A 19,145-nucleotide genomic window follows, 5' to 3' on the forward strand; every position below is an offset into this window, starting at 1 on the left:
ATGTAGATCACACATTCATACTGTGGTGGACTGTGGTTAGGGTGATAATTGTTGCATACATAGGAAGACATGATGTATCTCGGGATATATATAGAGACAAGGCTGGGCATGTAAATGGCCATGCTCCGACATAGCTAAGTATACAATATGTAGACGGGGGTTATATCTAGAACGAGCTAGGCATATAATGGCCATGTGCAGTTCTAGCTAAAAAAAAAGTCCTGGATTATAGAAATCTTAAACACCTCTAGCCAGTGATAAATTGGTTCGCTTGCGGGCATTGGGATACGTACAGGAAAGACGCAACACAAACCGAGGATGATTCCTTAGAACTGCACGACAACAATAGATGATGCTTAAGATGATGCTTTCCTAGAGCATCCACACCGTTTGGAGCTAAACCGCTATCTCTCCCCTCAGAATACTCCCACCGTTCTAAAATAACTGAAGTTCTAGGATTTTTCTATGTCAAATTTTTAGAAAAATCTGCAAAGGCCTATGATGAATATATATGATATGAAAATTCATTTAGTAATGAATCTAATGAAGTAAATTTGGTTTTGTAGATGTTGATATGTTTTTAAATAGTGTGGTTCAAATTTAACGAAGTTTGACTGAGAACAATCCTAGAAGTTCAGTTATTTTGAAACGTAGGAATTAGAAAAAACTATACTCCCTCCGTTTTTATTTACTCTGCATATGAAAGTTGACTGAAGTCAAACTTCGTAAAGTTTGATCAAGTTTATAAAAAAAGTACAAAAATTTACTATAACAAATTTATATGATGTGAAAGTACATTCAATAATAAATCTAATGATATTGATTTGCTATTGCATATTTTAATATTTTTTGTTTAACAATTCTGTCAAAGTTTACAAAGCTTGGCTTTGAATAAAGCTAACACGCGGACTAAATAAAAATGGAAGGAGTATCTCTACAGTACCCTTTTCACCTTATTTTACTCCGGTGATAGAACCATCTGGTAATAATTGAGTAAATGAAAGTAAGTGCTTTTTAGCTAAGATGGAATTCAAAGAATTTATGCATGTTGAGAGAAAGAAAGCTATTTTAAGATGGAACGAGAGTCAGATAAGCTTTGATTAGTAGTGCTAATAAACATATAGTTACACAGTTCCGAGCAACCTCTAATGGTACATTTGGCTCGCTTGCTAAGAGCATCCAAACACTTGGAGCTAAACATTTTTGTCTACGTAACCCTTGTTTAATTTTTTGTTACTCTATAGATGATTCACACTAGTATAATTAAGTAGATCAAATGAAGTCAATTTTTTTCGTGAATATGCAAAAGGATTGTGTATCTTTTCATTGTTAGAAGAGGAGAAATTCCAGGCATGACAGACATGAGACAAGCACGTACGTGGTGTGAGAGAAATGTCAAGTAGAAAGACGAACAGGGTTGCACTTCCCCCTATAGTACGATGAGATACATCTCGGGTATGATCGATTCAAGGCCTTTTGCGCCAGTGTTTGCCCACAGGCGAGCTTCTTCCTGGATGTCCTACACAAGACGCATGATGGAGGGGCGATCGACATTGAAGACAGAACCGTTGTTGTCCTTCCAGATTTTTTTGGACACCCCCCGCCCCCCTCCGCGGTTCCATTCATATATAAGAAAATCATGCAGATCGAGTACCAACTTATTACATATTCTCTAAGATTCCAGGGAGGCCTGAGCCCTCAACTATTTTTATGTTTTTTAATAATCTGAAAGTGAAAGGACTAATCGTCTATCCCTAATAAGAGAACAGAACAGAAAACCACATCACTCTACTCCAGACCCTTACAGAGGTAACAACCCTAGAGCAGGCACGCAGGCCAGTGAAGAAGCTCAGCAGAGCCCTGAGAACACCACATGGATAGAATCCTGGTCTTCCGGATGTTTAAGCTGATACTCAATTGTGGTTTTTCCTCCATGGGTAGCTTCCCCCACCGCTTCCTTCCTTGACATTGCCTTACTTGCTTATCGGCAAAGGGTCAATCTGGTTCCAGAACAGCCTCCCCCAAAGATGATTCTGATTACCCATCAAGGCCTCTCCTTGCAGCTCCTGAAACAGTTTTATCCAGTCTCTCAAATATCGGGAGACGAGGCCTAGCACCTGTTACAGAGAGATCCATGGAACTCTGTTAAATACTATAGAGTATCTAAAGTTGCACAACCCCCACCGGATTGCAGTTGTAACTACACCCAAATGAAGGTATCTCTTGTTGCAAAGCCACAACTTAGCAACAGATTCAAAATTGACAATTGGCACGTGGGAGAGCATTTCAACATCTTTTCAAATTTTCCTAGCTACAATACATTCAAAAACCGATGATATACAGTTTCGATCTCCTTACAATGAACACACTCTAGGGGTTTAGCCATCCCCTTTTTCCTTACGTTGTCACAAGTCATGATTTTGTTCTGGGAGAACAACCAAAGGAAACATTGTACCCTATAGTGCACTTTAATACTCCATACTGCAGGAAGATACAACGGATGGCGGGAGAAGCCAAACCCTGGTGGAGTTAAGTAGTTGAGCTAGAAATTGCCGAGGAAGGCTAATCCATCAGATCATCGTCATGGGGAGGCGGGGGAGCAGTGGAGCGGCACCAAGACAACACCTCATGCCAGGACTGCCGCAACAAAGAGCAGTCGACGAGGAGGCGTTGCATTGCTTCCTGTTCTTGGTGACAAGGAGGGTAGTTGATGTCATGGGGCAGGCTGTGCTAGGCTGGCTAGTTCACAGTCTAGCACCGCCCCTGAGGGCCAGCCACAGGAAGATCTTGATGTGCAGGAGCCGCGCACTACAAGAAATATGTCAACTTATGACCTTCTGTCGTGACCCTGGAAGAATTGGTCATAAATCTATGACCATTTTAGACCAATTGGTCAAAAGCTGTTCGGGGGGCTCCAAACCCTAAATCATTGCGACCATTTTGGTCAGAAAGGTCGTAATTTCCTTACACGAAATGGTCATAAAGCAGACAACACTAGTCCGATGCCTTATTTCTAGCTGATCATGACCAATATAGATGGTCATAACCTTGTAAATTATGGTGGGTTGCTATGACTAGGCGCCACCTCATCAGTTTTGCCTATGTGTCATGTCCATGTGGCAGTTTTTGCCCTAGGTTGTGAAGCAACCTATATTTCTGTCATTCCCAAAATTCCCAAAAAAATCTCATAAATTCTTTGGGTCATATCTTCATCAAATATGTAAAATTCCTTCCTTTCCTAGTTCAAAACTAACTCAACAATATTCATTTTCCTATTCTGTTCACAACAACACTTTATGAAGGAAGTGCTATTTATATATTCTTGATTGCCCTAGGAATTTTTGGGCACTCTTTTCTATCCAAATCATTACTGCATGACAAAATTCAGCTCCATTTGCCTAGCAAATCTTCCTCGGCAAATTTCTAAAGTTTTTGTCCACCTAGAAGCATTATGAAGGAAGTACCTTTTTTATATCTCTAAATGACATGAAATATATACAGTTCCTTCATATGCCCAAATTATCACCCTCCTCCAAATTGCAGCTCAGTCAAATCATCTATGTGAGCCCAGGTTCAATTTATATTTTATGGACAAATTGGCACGTTGCAAAGCAAGTGTTATATAGACCCCTCCTATTACCCTCAAACTTTTCGGGCACGCTTCCATACCGAAATCATTGCCACATGATAATATTCAGCTCAATTTTCCTAGTAAATATTTCTCAGGAAATTTCCAAAGTTTCTACCTCGAGAGAAGCTTTGTGAAGTAAGTACTAGCTAGGCTTACCCAAATGATCTGAAAAATTTACCAGCGCATGACCATACCTATGTAACTTACCTACACCAATTTTTAGCTCATTTAATTCATCCAATCTCTCTCACTAGTTTTCCCAAGTTTTTGTCCATAGAAAAGCATTGTGAAGGAAGTACTATTTTGGCATGTCCAAATGGTATCGATTTTCTACAATGCTTTCCTATGCCGAAATAACCATGCTCCACTAAATTTCAGCTTAATCCATTCATTATTTTGAGCCCAGCTTCAACATTCATATTTTTGTCCAGTGTGGTACTTTGCAAAGCAAGTATCACCTAGGATCCTCCTTTTGAGCTAAAAATTTGTGAAGACATTCTCCTTAGTAGATGATCATTCTCAGCCAAAACTCACGCCCATTGGCCATGTGCATTTCCCGTACCGCTAATCAAACACTTGGCTGCTTATTCATGTTTGAGCATCGATCGGTCTCCTCGTTTGAATCTTATGTTGTGATTTTCTTCCTATCACCTAACTGGGGAGTGCCCAACCCACTAGACATGCCTAGGATGCCCAGAACGCATGGCAACTCCACGGTCACGCGGTGACCCCGCGGCGGGCATGCGAGTTTACGTGCTCTAGAGTTGGGGGCCTCGGCCACCGCCCAAACCTTGATGTATCGCCACCAAACCATGTATTTATGATTAAATAGGTACTTATGTAACTACAAATGATTTTTGGACAAAATAAATAGCAAACTATGAGGCAGTTGCAGTTCAAATTTGACCCGCTTCCTACTGAATCGGCGGGAATTTGTCTTTTTCACCAGAGGTGCATCAAAACTTTTGACACCCAACCATTTTATCAATTGTGCATTATATATGGCCTAGTATTTTATAAAATTTATTAGGTCCAATTTTGCAATAAATATATGGTAGGTCCTTCACAAAAAAACTCATTTTGGGCACTCAGAAAAATGGAAAATGAATTTTTCGTGCAAAAAAATGAAAACTTCCTTAGGCAACATTGTTTGGAATTCCAAGATGCACCCTTGTGCACAATATAAGATTATTTGAACAAACTATGCCATGAATGTGGCCATAAGATTGATCATTTGGCTTGAAAGCCATGAATCTTCACGCATGATAGCTCATTTCTAAGAACACTTTTTTTAAAAGAATTGCCGTATTACAAGTTTATTATTTTTCCTGGGAACTTTGCCATATATAATGACACAATGCGAAGTTTTCCCAATTTTTTGATTTTTTTGAACTTTTTATGCCCGTTTCAAAATGCGGTCAAAACGGCGGGAATGACCGTTCCTAGCTAATGGTTGAATCTTGAATTTTTTGGTGTTTCTCTGATTAAATAGATACTAATGTTCCTAGAAATGATTTTTGGAAAAAATAAAGAGCAAACTACGAGGTAGCTACAGTTCAAATTTGACCCACTTCCTACTGAATCGGCAGGAATTTGTCTTTTTCATGAGAGGTGGATCAAAACTTTTGACACCCAAACATTTGGTCAATTGTGCATTAAATATGTCCTAATATTTTATAAAATTGATTTGGTGCAATTTTGCAATAATTATTTGGAAGGTCCTTCACAAAAAAACCTCCTTTTGGGTACTCGAAAAATGGAAAATGGTTTTTTGTCCAAAGAAAATGGAAACTTCCTTAGGCAACATTGTTTGCCATTCCAATATGCACCCTTGTGCACAATATGAGATCATTTGAACAAACTATGCCATGAATGTGGCCATAAGTTTGATCATTTGGCTTGAAAGCCATTGATCTCCACACGTGATAGCTCGTTTCTGAGAACACTTTTTTAAAATAATTTCCGTGTTACAAGTTTGTTATTTTTCCTGGGAACTTGACCACATATAATGACACAATGCGAAGCTTTCCCAATTTTTTTTATTTTTTTTTGAATTTTTTATGCCCGTTTCAAAATGCGGACGGCGGGAATGACCGTTCCAAGCTAGTGGTTGAATCTTGAAATTTTTTTGATGTTTCTCTGATTAAATAGATACTTATGTACCTTGAAATGATTTTTTTAAAAATAAAGAGCAAACTACGACGCAGCTACAGTTCAAATTTGACCCGCTTCCAGCTTAATCGGTGGAAATTTGTTTTTTTCATGAGAGGTGGATCAAAACTTTTTACACCCAACCATTTGGTCAATTGTGCATTAAATATGTCCTAGTATTTTAGAAAATTGATTTGGTCCAATTTTGCAACAAATATATGGTAGGTCATTCACAAAAAAACTCATTTCGGGCACTCAGAAAATGGAAAATGTATTTTCCGTGCAAAGAAAATGAAAACTCCCTTAGGCAACATTGTTTAGAATTCCAAGATGCACCCTTGTGCACAATATTTCTAGGTACTAATCAATTTTTTTATTTTTTTTTGAATTTTGTATGCCCGTTTCAAAATGCGATCAAAACGGCGGGCTTGACCGTTCCTAGCTAGTGGTTGAATCTTGGAATTTTTTTGGTGTTTCTTTGATTAAATAGATACTTATGTACCTAGAAATGATTTTTGGAAAAAATAAAGAGCAAACTACGAGGCAGCTACAGTTCAAATTTGACCCGCTTCCAGCTGAATCAGTGGAAATTTGTCTTTTTCACGAGAGGTGGATCAAAACTTTTTACACCCAACCATTTGGTCAATTGTGCATTAAATATGTCTTAGTATTTTAGAAAATTGATTAGTTACAATTTTGCAACAAATATATGGTAGGTCCTTCACAAAAAAACTCATTTTGGGCACTCGAAAAAATGGAAAATGAATTTTTCATCCAAAGAAAATGAAAACTTCCTTAGGCAACATTTGGTCAACTGAACATTAAATATGACCTAAGATTTTATAAAATTGATGTGGCCCAAATTTGCAACAAATATTTGCTAGGTTCTTCATAAAAAATCATTTTGGGCACTCAAAAAATAATTCTCTTACAAAAAACTTATTTCTGAGAACACTTTTTTTATGATATTTGCATTATTCAAAGTTTGTTATTCTTACTGAAAAGTATGTCACACTTGGTGACACAATGCAAAGTTTTTTGATTTCTATTTGTTTTTATAAATTTTCTAGGCCGTCAAATAGCAGATATGTTTTAACATCTTATTTTCAATCGATTATGACCAATTTAAATGGTCTTAAAATCATCAAAGGGGTACCGCGTTTTAATTGGTCCAAAACCATTTCACGCGGATAATGGATTAGCACCGTCGGATGCGCCCGGATCCAACGGCAGCCCACAAACCCCCCCTCATCCACCCACAAAAACCCTAGCTCACTTATCCCCATCGCCACTGCCGCTCCCGCTCACTTTTCCCCCGCCACCGCCTGTCTCCTCGCATCGTAATCCTCCTCCCTCATCCTCGTCTCGTCGGTGCTGCCACCTCCTCCTTTCCTCCCCATCCCCGGCCTCCTTTCCTCCCCATCCTCGGCCTCCTTTCGCGGCGCGTGATCCCCTCTCCCCTCCCGATCCCACCCACCGAACCGATCCTGATCCAGTCCAGACCGAGAGAGAGCGAGCCCCCTTCCCCGATTCCCACCGCCGCCACCCCCCCACCACCGCCGAACTTATCTCCGCCACGGACCCTCTCCCCTAGCCTTCACCCCCTAGATCCACCAGTCCAGGCATGGCCATGGCGTCGCGGTCGGCTTTCTTGCCGGCGCGCGCGTGCGCACAGGTCTCCGGTGGCTCGTTCCCCGCCCTCCCTGCGCTCCAGATCCGGCCCCAACGAAGCCATGGTGAGTCCCGTCGCGGCGTCTGGCCACCCGGCGACGGCGGGGATCCGCTGCTGCAGCGCCTCCGCGCGGGGACCTGCGAGGCCGCGCTGTCCCCAACCCCAAGGTATTTTCCTCTCCCGTCGTGCCCTGCGTTGAGCCCGTGCATTTCTCCTTCTCGAGACGAGGTTCTGACGATGTCATGCACTCCTTTGGTGTTCGATTTTCATTCCCGCAGATGTCGTCCGAGGCGTTCAAGGTGGTGCTGCTGGAGTCGGTGCACCAGCACTCCACCGCACACATGCGATGACGCGGGCGGATGCTTAGGGTTCCGGGTGGTGCTGCTGGATTGTTATTACTTTGCTCTTGCTTCTGATTTTGCTCTGGTCTCTGATGCGAATCTTCGCTTCTCTTCCTTTCCCTTGTAGCGTGCGTGAGCCGATGGAGCGTGGGAGCGAGATGAGGCCCGTGCACAACAGCGTCGACACCGCTCGCGCTTTGATCCTGCCCTCTGTGTGAATTTTTAGTATCCTACATGTTTCTACTGGTTGGGTTGTTTAGCGAGCTTGCTTTGATCATTATGCTGTTGTGGCAGAGTTCATGTTTGCTTAGTAGTTGCATCGTCTGTCTTTATTTTTTAAGTGCACTCGCTGGTTTGGGTACCTCACAAATTCGACTGCTACTTTTGTGTCATTTGATTTATGCCACAGCGAGAGCTCGACATGATTGATGCATCTCGTTATGATATCACCTGGTTGCCAACTCACATGTGCATGCGGGGTACCTGGTTGCTGTGTAATAGGAGGCTGTGGCGGTGACCACCTAGGTGCAAGAGGAGATTCTCCGTGAAATGGGGAACGATATATGCTCTATGCTTTTCTGGTTTGCTTGCTCTAGCGACTCTTATGCATATGTGAAGTTAGAATTGACGATAGCCTAGCATGTCTTTCAGTCTATGCTAGTAGTGATGCCCAAATACAGAATGTAGGCATGACCATGTGAGAAAGTGTTCAACGATTGATATTATATTGTAAGATAATTGTGCTAAATAGTGAAGGAAATAAATAGTATTTTATTATGATAACCAGTATTTTTATATTCTCAAAATAGTGTTGTACAGGTTAGGTCCAGGGAGTAAATTATGAGTTGATAGCAGTAACAGTGTAGTGATGTTGTATGCAAGTCAAAATTTTGAATAACCAATTGCATCATATTGTAATCTTTGGTGCTTTGGGATCAATTCACCATCTGGTCCCGGCTAACCATTCAGTGCTTTGGTGCTTTGTACACATGCAAAGCAGTACTAATCAAACTAGCCCAACAAACTGAGCATTTCCTTTGGCCACAGGTGCATGCAGCTGTTCTTGTAAGAACAGACAGTATAGCAGAGTAGATGTATCATCATTAGTTTTTGTTGTTGATTTATTAGTAAGTTATAATCCTGCAACAATTGTTTTGGTTGCGGACAGCTTGTGCAATATGTTCTGAAGGGTATTCTTCCAATATGATAGCGCTCTGCAGCCTGTGCTCATTTTTATTGCGTGTTTTCCTTGTGATTTATTCGTCTGATGTATGATATGTTCTGAAGGGTATTCTTAGGCTCCTTATTTTCTTTTGACCGATGTCTTGCTTCTGGGGCAGCATTGCACATCATTCTCCTCCTTTATTTATTCTGCTTTGTACTTTGATGTGGTGTTGAACTGCCGCTGTTGGATGAACAGGAGGTTTGGCCGGGAACATGGCCTTGTCTTGCTTGAGGAGGAGGGACGAACCTAGGCACCGGCCCTGTCCCGCAACAAGGGGTCTGCTCCTCTGCTTCCAAGGCAACCAAGTTGCCCTCTCTGAGCTAGATGAGTCCAGCCCGGCCACGACCACGCACCGCTCCCAGCAGGTAGCACCTCCCTCTCCCTCTGCTCACTCACTTGCTGCTAATCTCCCTACACGGGCTTCTGCTATTGTAATTTCATAATGGTTGATGTTTGTTAGCTTGTTAAACGGCTTGCTTTCTGCTAATGGCCCATTAGGTAGAGCAGCTATACACCTGGTGGTGGTCATGGCCTTGCTGCTTCATCAGTTTTTTCCTTTGGGTCATTTGCAAGAAAGAAGTTTTGTCTTTGTTTTCATTTCCTTGCTCTAGTCAAATTCATCGTTTTTTAATACTAGCACTAGCACATCAGAGTACTAATACTTGCTAGATTTTGAGTATGCCACTGCTGCTAAAACAACAACAGCAACTTGAACATCAACCAAGTTGCTGCACTCAATTAAATTAGCCTACCGACTAATCTAGTACGTTATTAATTGTTGCTCTTCCATTGTTTTGGTATCTCTTGGTTTGCAATGGTACAACTATATGATGAATACACATCATGATATATACTTGATGAATCTGCCTGCTACATCTCAACTTGTGTATCTGTTTTGGTATCTCTTGCACTGTGTATCTGTTTTCTTGTATGAGTGGGTATCTCATTTTAACTAGTTGGAGAACAAAAAGCATGGTACTAGCTAGCTCAATTTGTGTTATCATTCTAAATAAATTTCATTTTCTTGAATGGTCTGTTCATAATATATTTTCATGTCAAGTTTCGCCAGCGCGAGGCAAGCGACCGAGGTGGCTGCTGGTGTGACCGAAGATCAGAAGAAGCTTGGAGATGTGCACAATAGTTTTGGTGCCTCTGTATTTGTTTCTGATTGTATGTACACTTGATGGATCATGCAGATGTGTTGTTCTGAGTTTCATAGAGTGATTTTTGGATTTGATCATTTAATTGTGAGAATTATTGATTGTTTGCTGTTGAAATGTGTAAAATTGAAATCTGTGAATGAAAAAGGCTGAATGTTCGTCTATTGGATCGAATAATATTTGTGCTCTAAAAAGGCTATGGCCCAAACAATAGTGGACTGGAATATTGTGCATTTATGAAAAACAAAAACAAAAGGCTGAATGAAACGGAATGCAAAATGGCCTAAGCCCAGAAAATAAAAAGGCTGAATTGTAGGGCTTGGCCCATGAATCTGACCAAAAATTGATAGAAAAAACACAAATAGGTTGAATTATTGGGCTCGGCCCATGTAAAACACCTAATCGAACCGGGCTGAATCTTGTGGCACATCAGATTGCCACGCTGGATGCCTACGTGGCCTGGGGAGGTTGCTAGTGACCAAAACGCCACAGTAGACGTATTTTGGTCGTAAACATTTACGACCATTCCAGAAGAAAGGTCGCTAATGTCAGTTTATGACGGCCAGCTTCTGACCTTATGTTTTTGGTCACAAAAAGGTCACAAATGGAAATTTGTGACCATTCAGTGACCAATAGTGGTGGTCACAAGTTGACATATTTCTTGTAGTGGCGGCCCAATTCTTCCAGGTCATACACCAATGAGGAGCAGTGATCATGCCCAAGATCAAAGGTTCCTAGCAAGTCTTAGCGTTATATAGGCCATTGGCAGACCGACGCCATGTGAGTGTATCCCGCGTATCACTGAGGACAAGATGGCGAAGACGGAGCCATAGCTAAACGTATTGCACCATGACCACGAGACGAAGAGCACCCTCAATATCGAGAATCCAGGCACGCAGAAGTAGGCCATTACAAACCAAGTGGCCTTCACGGTGGCGCTTTAGCATGATGGAGTTAATCAATGGGGCAATCTCCACGATCGAGTAGCCATCAATTCAGTGATAGGTCTATAACCATGAAGAATGTTTGTCGCCTAGGGTCAAGGATGTGGAGGCTTTGGAAGATCGAGTGGTCGTCAAGTCGATAAAGGATATATGTAGGTGCTACAAGGACGTGACGTGTAGGTCCTCTGGATCCACATCAATCGAACGTGGAGGGACATGCCCATGCGTTCCAAGTTTTTAATGCCAAAACTACCGAAGGAAATTGTCCTGCATACCTTTGCCCCCGCTAGCGAGGCAGTGGCTGCTTGTCACGTCTTCTCTCCCTTACTAGGGAGGAAGTTGCAGTTCATGCACTTCATTTTCTTCAGGACACTGTGGCCGGGGGAGGGGGCGGTTATAGCCATGGCAATTAGGATCTAAACCAGCATAGCGCAGAGCACGTGGCAACTGAGCCCCAGTTATCAAGTTGTAAGAACGACATCTATAGTGGCTGCAATTTTCTCTTTGCCTTTCAATCCAAATATGAATTTCTGATTAACTCATGTGGGTAAAAGATCTTGAATTCATATGCCATATTGGAAGAACAAATGAGGATGCATATCATAATGTGGTGGTTAATCTCACCACCATAGACATATTCGACTAAATGAATTTAGGTGCTCTTTAGAGTTTAAGATGAAATGGAAGTCGGATAATGTTAAGCTTGTTGATCGATACTAGTGAACATATGGTTATCCTAGTCAAAGATCAAGTCATTGCTTCTTCTCATAATAAAACAGATGATCATAGGGTTGATTAACAAAACACCCAAATTGCTTCTAGAGATGTACCAAGAAATGCAAGGATGTCACAACATGTAGATGGAGTTTAATTATGGATGGTGAATACTCATTGCAGTGATGATGTCTCTTACTCTGCTGAATGACGAGGCAAGCATTAGACTCACAAAATATAGTCATACATAATGCAGAGAAAATATTCATAACTGGGGACTCAGGTGTGCTGTTGGCTGATCTACATTCAATCGTCGTGATTCCGTATTCATCTAGTCATTTTCTGTCAGGTAAAAAATGGTGGATTTTACCTTCTTTTTTGATTGCACGCTCATGTTTGATAGGTTATTACTAAAGAAGACCTCTTGAAGTACACAGAGATGCTGATGTTTTGGAAGGGGAGAAGACATCTCAGCGCGAGCAAGTGCAAGTGTGCAGTTACGTGGCTAGAGGGCTTAGACTAGTGCACCACCTTTGTAATTTCTCGGGCTATTTCAAGACAGAACCAAACCAGGATTTTAGTTCACTCACAAGTAGGCCGACTTGCACATAAACCCTTCTTTCCCAATACCTCGCAATCCAATAGCATGACGCACCCCAGGTTGGGAACAGATCTAAGCTATGAATATTCATGTGAAGATGAACTGAAGACTGTAGAACTATAGAATGCAGAGTACCAACAATGCTTCACTAAGTAGCAACACTCGGGGTGCTAGTTTCATTCATCACAACTCACAAGTAATGTTGTGCCGTGGTCGGTTTATATGAAGAGCCGAACATGCAATGGTCATATATAGCTCTATGCCAGCCCAGTTACCATCAAGGATGTGCCCACTATACAATGATCCAGAAGAGGCACTAGGGTTAGGTGGCGCCAATCAAAGGAACAACTACTTGCCACGACACTCCTTGTCGACAAGATATTGTCGTCTCCCGGGCGAGTGCAATGTTCCCCACACCACGGTCTTCCCTCGATACCTCCCTGTATGGCGCTGAGAGAGAGAGAGAGAGAGAGAGAGAGAGAGGGAGAGAGAGAGGGAGAGAGAGAGAGAGAGAGAGAGAGAGAGAGAGAGAGAGAATACGAATGCTCAAATCCGGATTTCACTAACCGCTGAAGGGACAAAAATAAGGAAAACGATTTAGATCAACTGGCTGATAATACCGAACGCATCAGCCGCGTTCGAGCATGACCCGCGTCCATTGGGCCATGCACGCCTCTTCTTCCACAACCTTATCTCTTTCCATCTTCCTACCGTCCCCAATCCCCTGCCCACGGCTCTCCCAAATTGCTTCAAGGTTGACCGGTGGAGAATCTGCTGCTGCAACGGGTAACAAGATGCTGCCACGGCAAGGGGAAAAGACGACCACGGATCTAATCCCGATGGCCACTAGTGCTATACAACTATACAAGCCAAGGCTGCTATGGTGAGCTCTGTCTCCCCGTGGATCCATTCCCCATTGTCACCGTCAGGTGTACAAGCCAAGGGTGCTATCAAGGTTGCCTGATGCTGCAAGGCCTGCTGCCGCAAGCGGAACACCTGACAGTCGCACTGCCGCAGAGCAACCACTGGTGGCATTGCTACAAACGTCGTTGCCAACCTTCATGTCCTCGCATGCGGCGAGCCGGCCACCGGTGTGCTACGAGGGTCGATCTTTGCTGCAAGGTCTTCGGTGCGGTGCCGGCACGTGAGGCGAATCAAGGGTGCCGAAGGCCGAGGCGCCCGACAGTCGCCACGGCTGCTGAACTGGTCCAGACTGCCTCGGTTCTCATTTCAGCTCCGTTCATGTGCAGGCATCTTGGCAATGTGGTATCCTCTTTGTTTTTTCTTTATTCTTGATCCGAACGATTTTGGCAGGCGCACAAAATATGGCTGGAAATCAAACGAGTTCTTAATTAATTAATCTCACCATTTTGGTCAGATTATGTCTACGTATTTGTCACAACATGAGATGACCATGGTACCCTTCTCAATCAAAGGGGCAAGTTCTAATCTTCACAATTTGTTTGCATAAATATTTGTAAACCTTTCTATGGATGGCGTACCCACTGAATTCTTACATTTCCCTTGTAGTAAGCATGACTCTAAGATGCTTGTGAACAATGTTCTTGGTCCATGTGGTTTCTTGGCCAAAAAAACAACAATGCATCTCAATGGGGCTAGGAAGCTAGAACTGTAACAACATCAGCATGTACATTGATCTGAACTTCATCCTGAGCTCAGGATACTAGCTCGGGTGAAACTCATACTGGAAATGTGCAAACTAAGGATGCATTGTGTGCACAAGACACCTATTATAGCACGAAGACTCCCAATGCCTCACAATCCTAACTACGACATCACATAGAACCACTAAACTATGCATAAATTGGGAATCGGATCGTGCACACATGGATGCCATGCGTGAGCATAGCCTAAGTGTCTAGACTATATATCAAGAGACTCCACCAGTCAACATTAATTCTTCATGGTGTGTGGTGGCGTGTATTCCCCGGACGATTTATTGAGCTGGAAATAGAGAAATGTGTGTTATATTTGTGTCGATTGACGCAGTAAGTAAATGAACATGCTTGCACCGAAAGTATCATACACATCCTCTTGAATGAACAAGAAATTCACTATATTGTTATCTGTGGATTGGTTGAATCATTTGTCCACAAACCTTAACAATGCAGACGCGGAGCATGCGGAAGAGCATGGGTTAGCTAAAATGGAACAACTGCTGCATTTGAACATTTTTTAGCTAAACCTTAACTAGATATGCTGCTATTTTGAGCATGCATATGTATGCGGACTTTAAAAAGAATAATTGGAGGCAGATGTATGCGACTATCGTTGGATGGCCAGCTCCCGCCTCCGTGTCCACAGACTGGCCCCTCTGTCTGCGAACGAATGCGGTGTCCGGTTTGTGTGTCATCTTTGGGAGTCAATTGCACAAAACTACCACATTTGCGGCTAGGTTTGCAGAAAACCACCAAGTCACTAATCTGTTGCAAAAATCACCGCGATCCACGTAATCTCGTTGCAAAAAACACTGATCAGGTGATTTGGACCGTTTGATCGATTTCTGACAACTAGGGCCCAATCGTAAGGTGTTGACATGGCAAAAAAATAACATACACACCCCTGGATCTAAATAAATAAATAAAAGCAATCAACCGCCCAGCAGCACTATTGCCGAAGCAGCTCGAGCTCGACCGGCACGGCGGCGCCCTGGCCTTGCCGTCCGCCGGGATGTAGTGACAGGGAGCGTGAGCCCTGGCAGGGCGGACGCGCAGACAAGGAGGAGATGGAGAGGAGCGAGCTGGTGAGCGCGTTGTGCGCGCCCCCGAGCTCTTCGCGGTGGCGGATGACCGTTGTGCACCATGCCGCCACGGGCTAGCTCCACCGCGTTCCCCGCTAGCTCCGGTCGGTGCTGCGTTCAATTAGGCGGCTACCTCGTCAGCCCAACGGCTGTGCAAGCTCGTGGATTGCGCAGAGGCTGGGAGCAGGGCGCCGACGATTATGGTGGGGCGCAGGTTGGGAGGGAGGAGGGAGCAGGAGGGGAGAAGGGCCAGACGGGCGGTGGAGGGAAGCTCGCCGGAGTAGCGGCACCGTTTTGCCCCATCCACCCAGGCCCATCCCCAGCTCCCGCTCGAGGTGCAGCACGAGCATGAGCTTGTAATCTAGCCGGCGGCCAAAATTAATCCAACAGCTTGTGGGCAGGTGTGTGTGCATGCACATCTTGTCGAGAAAAATCAATCAACCTGCTAGCCGGCTAGCTTGGCTAGCGTATGAGAGTGGTGGGGGCTGTGGGTCGCCGCGGAATCCAGCGCCATCAACATGGCCGTGGTTGGGCTGCCAGCGGTTGGGCAGCTAGGGGCGAGGTGCACGCGCGGATGCTGCGGGCGGACGAGGCCATCATCTCGGCACGGCAGCGAAGGACATCGACGGCAACGTCGTCAGGTAGGAGCATGGCATGGCGGGTGGGCTTCCTGCGGTGGCGACTGGAGCTGGCGAGGGTGGCGCGGTTGGGTGTCGATCAGATCGAGAGCACGTGATTGAGAGCAAGGGGTATTTTTAGATCCAGGGGTGTGTATGACATTTGTTTGCCAAGTCAGCTCTTGACAACAAGGCCCCACTTTGTCAGAAAGTGATTAAATGGCCCAAATCACCTGATCAGTGCTTTTTGCAACAAGTTTATTGTTAATGCGGTGTTTTTTTGCAACGAATTAACGAGTTGGTGATTTTCTGCAAATCTAGCCTTAAATGTGGTAGTTTTCTGCAGTTGACTCCATCTTTAGAGATGCCCTTACTTTAGATATCTGCCATTGGATATGCTCCACTGAGAGATGGCAAATATGAACAATATCATCTGTTAGATAAAGCTTCCATTCCATCGAATTTATTCTAATAGAAGCAATCTTCTTCCCATGTCAAAAATTATATTTTCCAATAAAAGAGAAAGAGAGATAACTATCTTGATTCTAGACAGTTGGGCCCTGTCTAACATGATCCACATCGAAGAAATAAAATGTTGATAATGCATTTTTTCTTGTGCATTATATTTGATTACATGCAATTTCTAGTCATAGTAGTAGTAGAGGTCAAACATATTTTGGAGGTTTTGGCTATCAAAACAAGAATAGCAATAGCAGAAAAACATAGTTACATGCATCCATAGGCTATAGAGATGCTCTAAGGCAAAGCCCTATATTGTACCCTCGCAGGTTGGTTGCAACCTCTTTTAGCCGGGAATCCAGAGTTTAGCTTTCCTCTTCTTACCTAAAAGGAGAGTGACTGTACATGCATCTTTCCCAATACCTTGCAATCTAATCTCCATTCAACTCAGGTGGGAGATATATCTTGAATCTCTATTTTTTGGGTGAAAAACAAAGGAGGATGTACATCATACCGTTGTGCCCTGGGTGCTAGTTGTTGGATGCATTGCAGGAGATGATGTATCATGGGAGATATATGAAGATATATATAGAGGGAGCTAGGTATGTAGTGACCATGTGCTAGCTAAAATGTCTGTACGCTACAGGTACAAACTGAATGTCCGGGCTTGTAGAGCACTCAACCACCTCTAGTCAATCATACGATTGGTTTGTTTATGAACATTGGGATGCCCTCACAAAAAACGGGATGCAACACACGCTGAGCATGCCTTTGTGCCGCACCATAAGCGTGGTTAGCCATCTCAAAACACATATTAAATAGATAATGCTTGTTTGATGCACTATCCGTTAGCTAACTCCAAGTACAATCTTGCATTCGATTTGCTACTTTTACTAATCAGCTGCATGAGTCAGCTGCCGCCTCCTCTCCCCAAAAAACATAGGGTTCCTCAGTCTCCCGTCGGGGTTGCCGCCGGTCCGCCTCGTCTCCGGTAACCTTAGAGCCATGTGGCGCGGTGGATCCTGGCCCTTTCATACTGAATAGTCCCCCCCCCCTCTCCACCCACACAAGCGCGCACACCCACACACACAAATTTTAGTAATTGTTAAAAATTTGGATTAATTCCATCAATCCCCAGTTCTATGACCATAGATATTTGCATGGCCAAGAATCTGGTATTAGCTCCAATGGCAATTCTAGCGCCAGGAGTAGCATGGGTGTTGATTAGAGGGGTACAAAGGAATCAAGGAGGGAGATGAGGCAGGCACAAGAGTACGCGCTGAGGGAAGCAGAGATCCCAACTCCCACCAGCTGGACATCCGTGGCAATCGTCCTTTACTATTCATTATTTTGCCACATATATACTTTTTTTAAACAAGGCAAAAGGCTTGCCATTTTCATTTAATAAGAAGAAGGTTTAAGAGTCTTGGTCAAAGGCCAGGTTACAAGCATCACTCTCACGACATTATATTACACAGATATTTCACCCCAACAAGGCACCACAACGAAGTTTCCGCTTTGACGCGAGTCACAAGCACTCCGACCGGAATCGCCGTGTTGCGGAACACACGTGCATTTTCTCGTTCCAGATTTCCCAAGAGATAAAAAGCATAAGGGAAAGAAGCGCCCTTCGAGATTGTGACCTCCTGGAAGCAATGTAGCGCCACCACTCCTAGACGGAAACCATACCTCCCCAATCTGTAGGATGGACATCATGTAAACCAATCCATGTTTTGATCATTCCCCAAACTCTAACGGTGTAACGACATTGGAAGAGAAGATGAGCTCCTGATTCTGGCATTTGTTTGCATAGCAGGCAAAGGTTACATTTTGGCCAGCCCCTGCGCTGAAGCCGTTCAGCCGTCCAAATCCTATTTTTGATGGCCAACCAAGCAAAAAATTTGCATTTGGGAGGAGTCGATATGGCCAAGAAATTGTGCACGGTATGCCGTCGCTGCCGAATATTCGCCATCATTGGTGAGCTTCCAGGAAATTGAATCAGCTACACCGGGGTTGAGTTGAACGCATGATAGCTTAGTCCAAAGATTGACGAACTCTGCTATGTGGTTCATAGCAAGGTTCCCACCAATATCCACTTTGGATACCCCACGAGTTATTATGTAAGGCCTTCTGGACAGTGCAATTTTTTCTTGTACAGATCGCAAAAATATTTGGTGCTATGTCTTTGGGTCTCATACCGTTCAGCCAAGTAGACTCTCAAAAAGAGGCTTGGTGGCAACAGCAAATATGTCTTTATCTTTGTCATCACACGGGTTCCCCAAGGTTACCCAAGGCTTGCTCGGATCCGTCCAAGCTCCCCACAACCACCGGATGCGAAGGGCAGCAGCAAATTTTTCCATGTCGAGAATACCTAGGCCACCATGCACTTTAGATTTTCACATAGAGTAACAAAGATATTGATGAATAAAATGACTACCAGTACTAAACATCCCTTTTCCTTTTGCATCAAAGAATTATCATTTGATTAAGCATAAAGCAGTGATTTTATGGCGAGTACAACTTCCAGACGGCTGTATACATCAGTTTGATTAACATGCTTGTTCAGTAGTTCCCACATCCCACAAAGCACCAGTCATGATGGCAAGAACCGCAGGCGGCAACGGTGGAGTGTCTAGGAACGATGCACCAGCTGCAACCAGGGGATTAGCAGTGATTGATGTCGTGGTCATGGCTGGCGCAGGAGCCGATGGACGGTGTCAGGGTGAGGGTGGCTGTTGGAGTAGAGAAAGAGGGTGGTGATCTAGCATGCGGCGCATCATGTGCGGGGATCACGGTGGAGTTTTAGGGTTCCACGGGAGGATAGCTCGTGCAGCTCCAATGAAACGAGCACATGGAGTTTTTGGGCTCA

This window comes from Triticum dicoccoides, chromosome 5A (assembly GCF_002162155.2).
Source record: "Triticum dicoccoides isolate Atlit2015 ecotype Zavitan chromosome 5A, WEW_v2.0, whole genome shotgun sequence".
NCBI lineage: Eukaryota > Viridiplantae > Streptophyta > Magnoliopsida > Poales > Poaceae > Triticum > Triticum dicoccoides.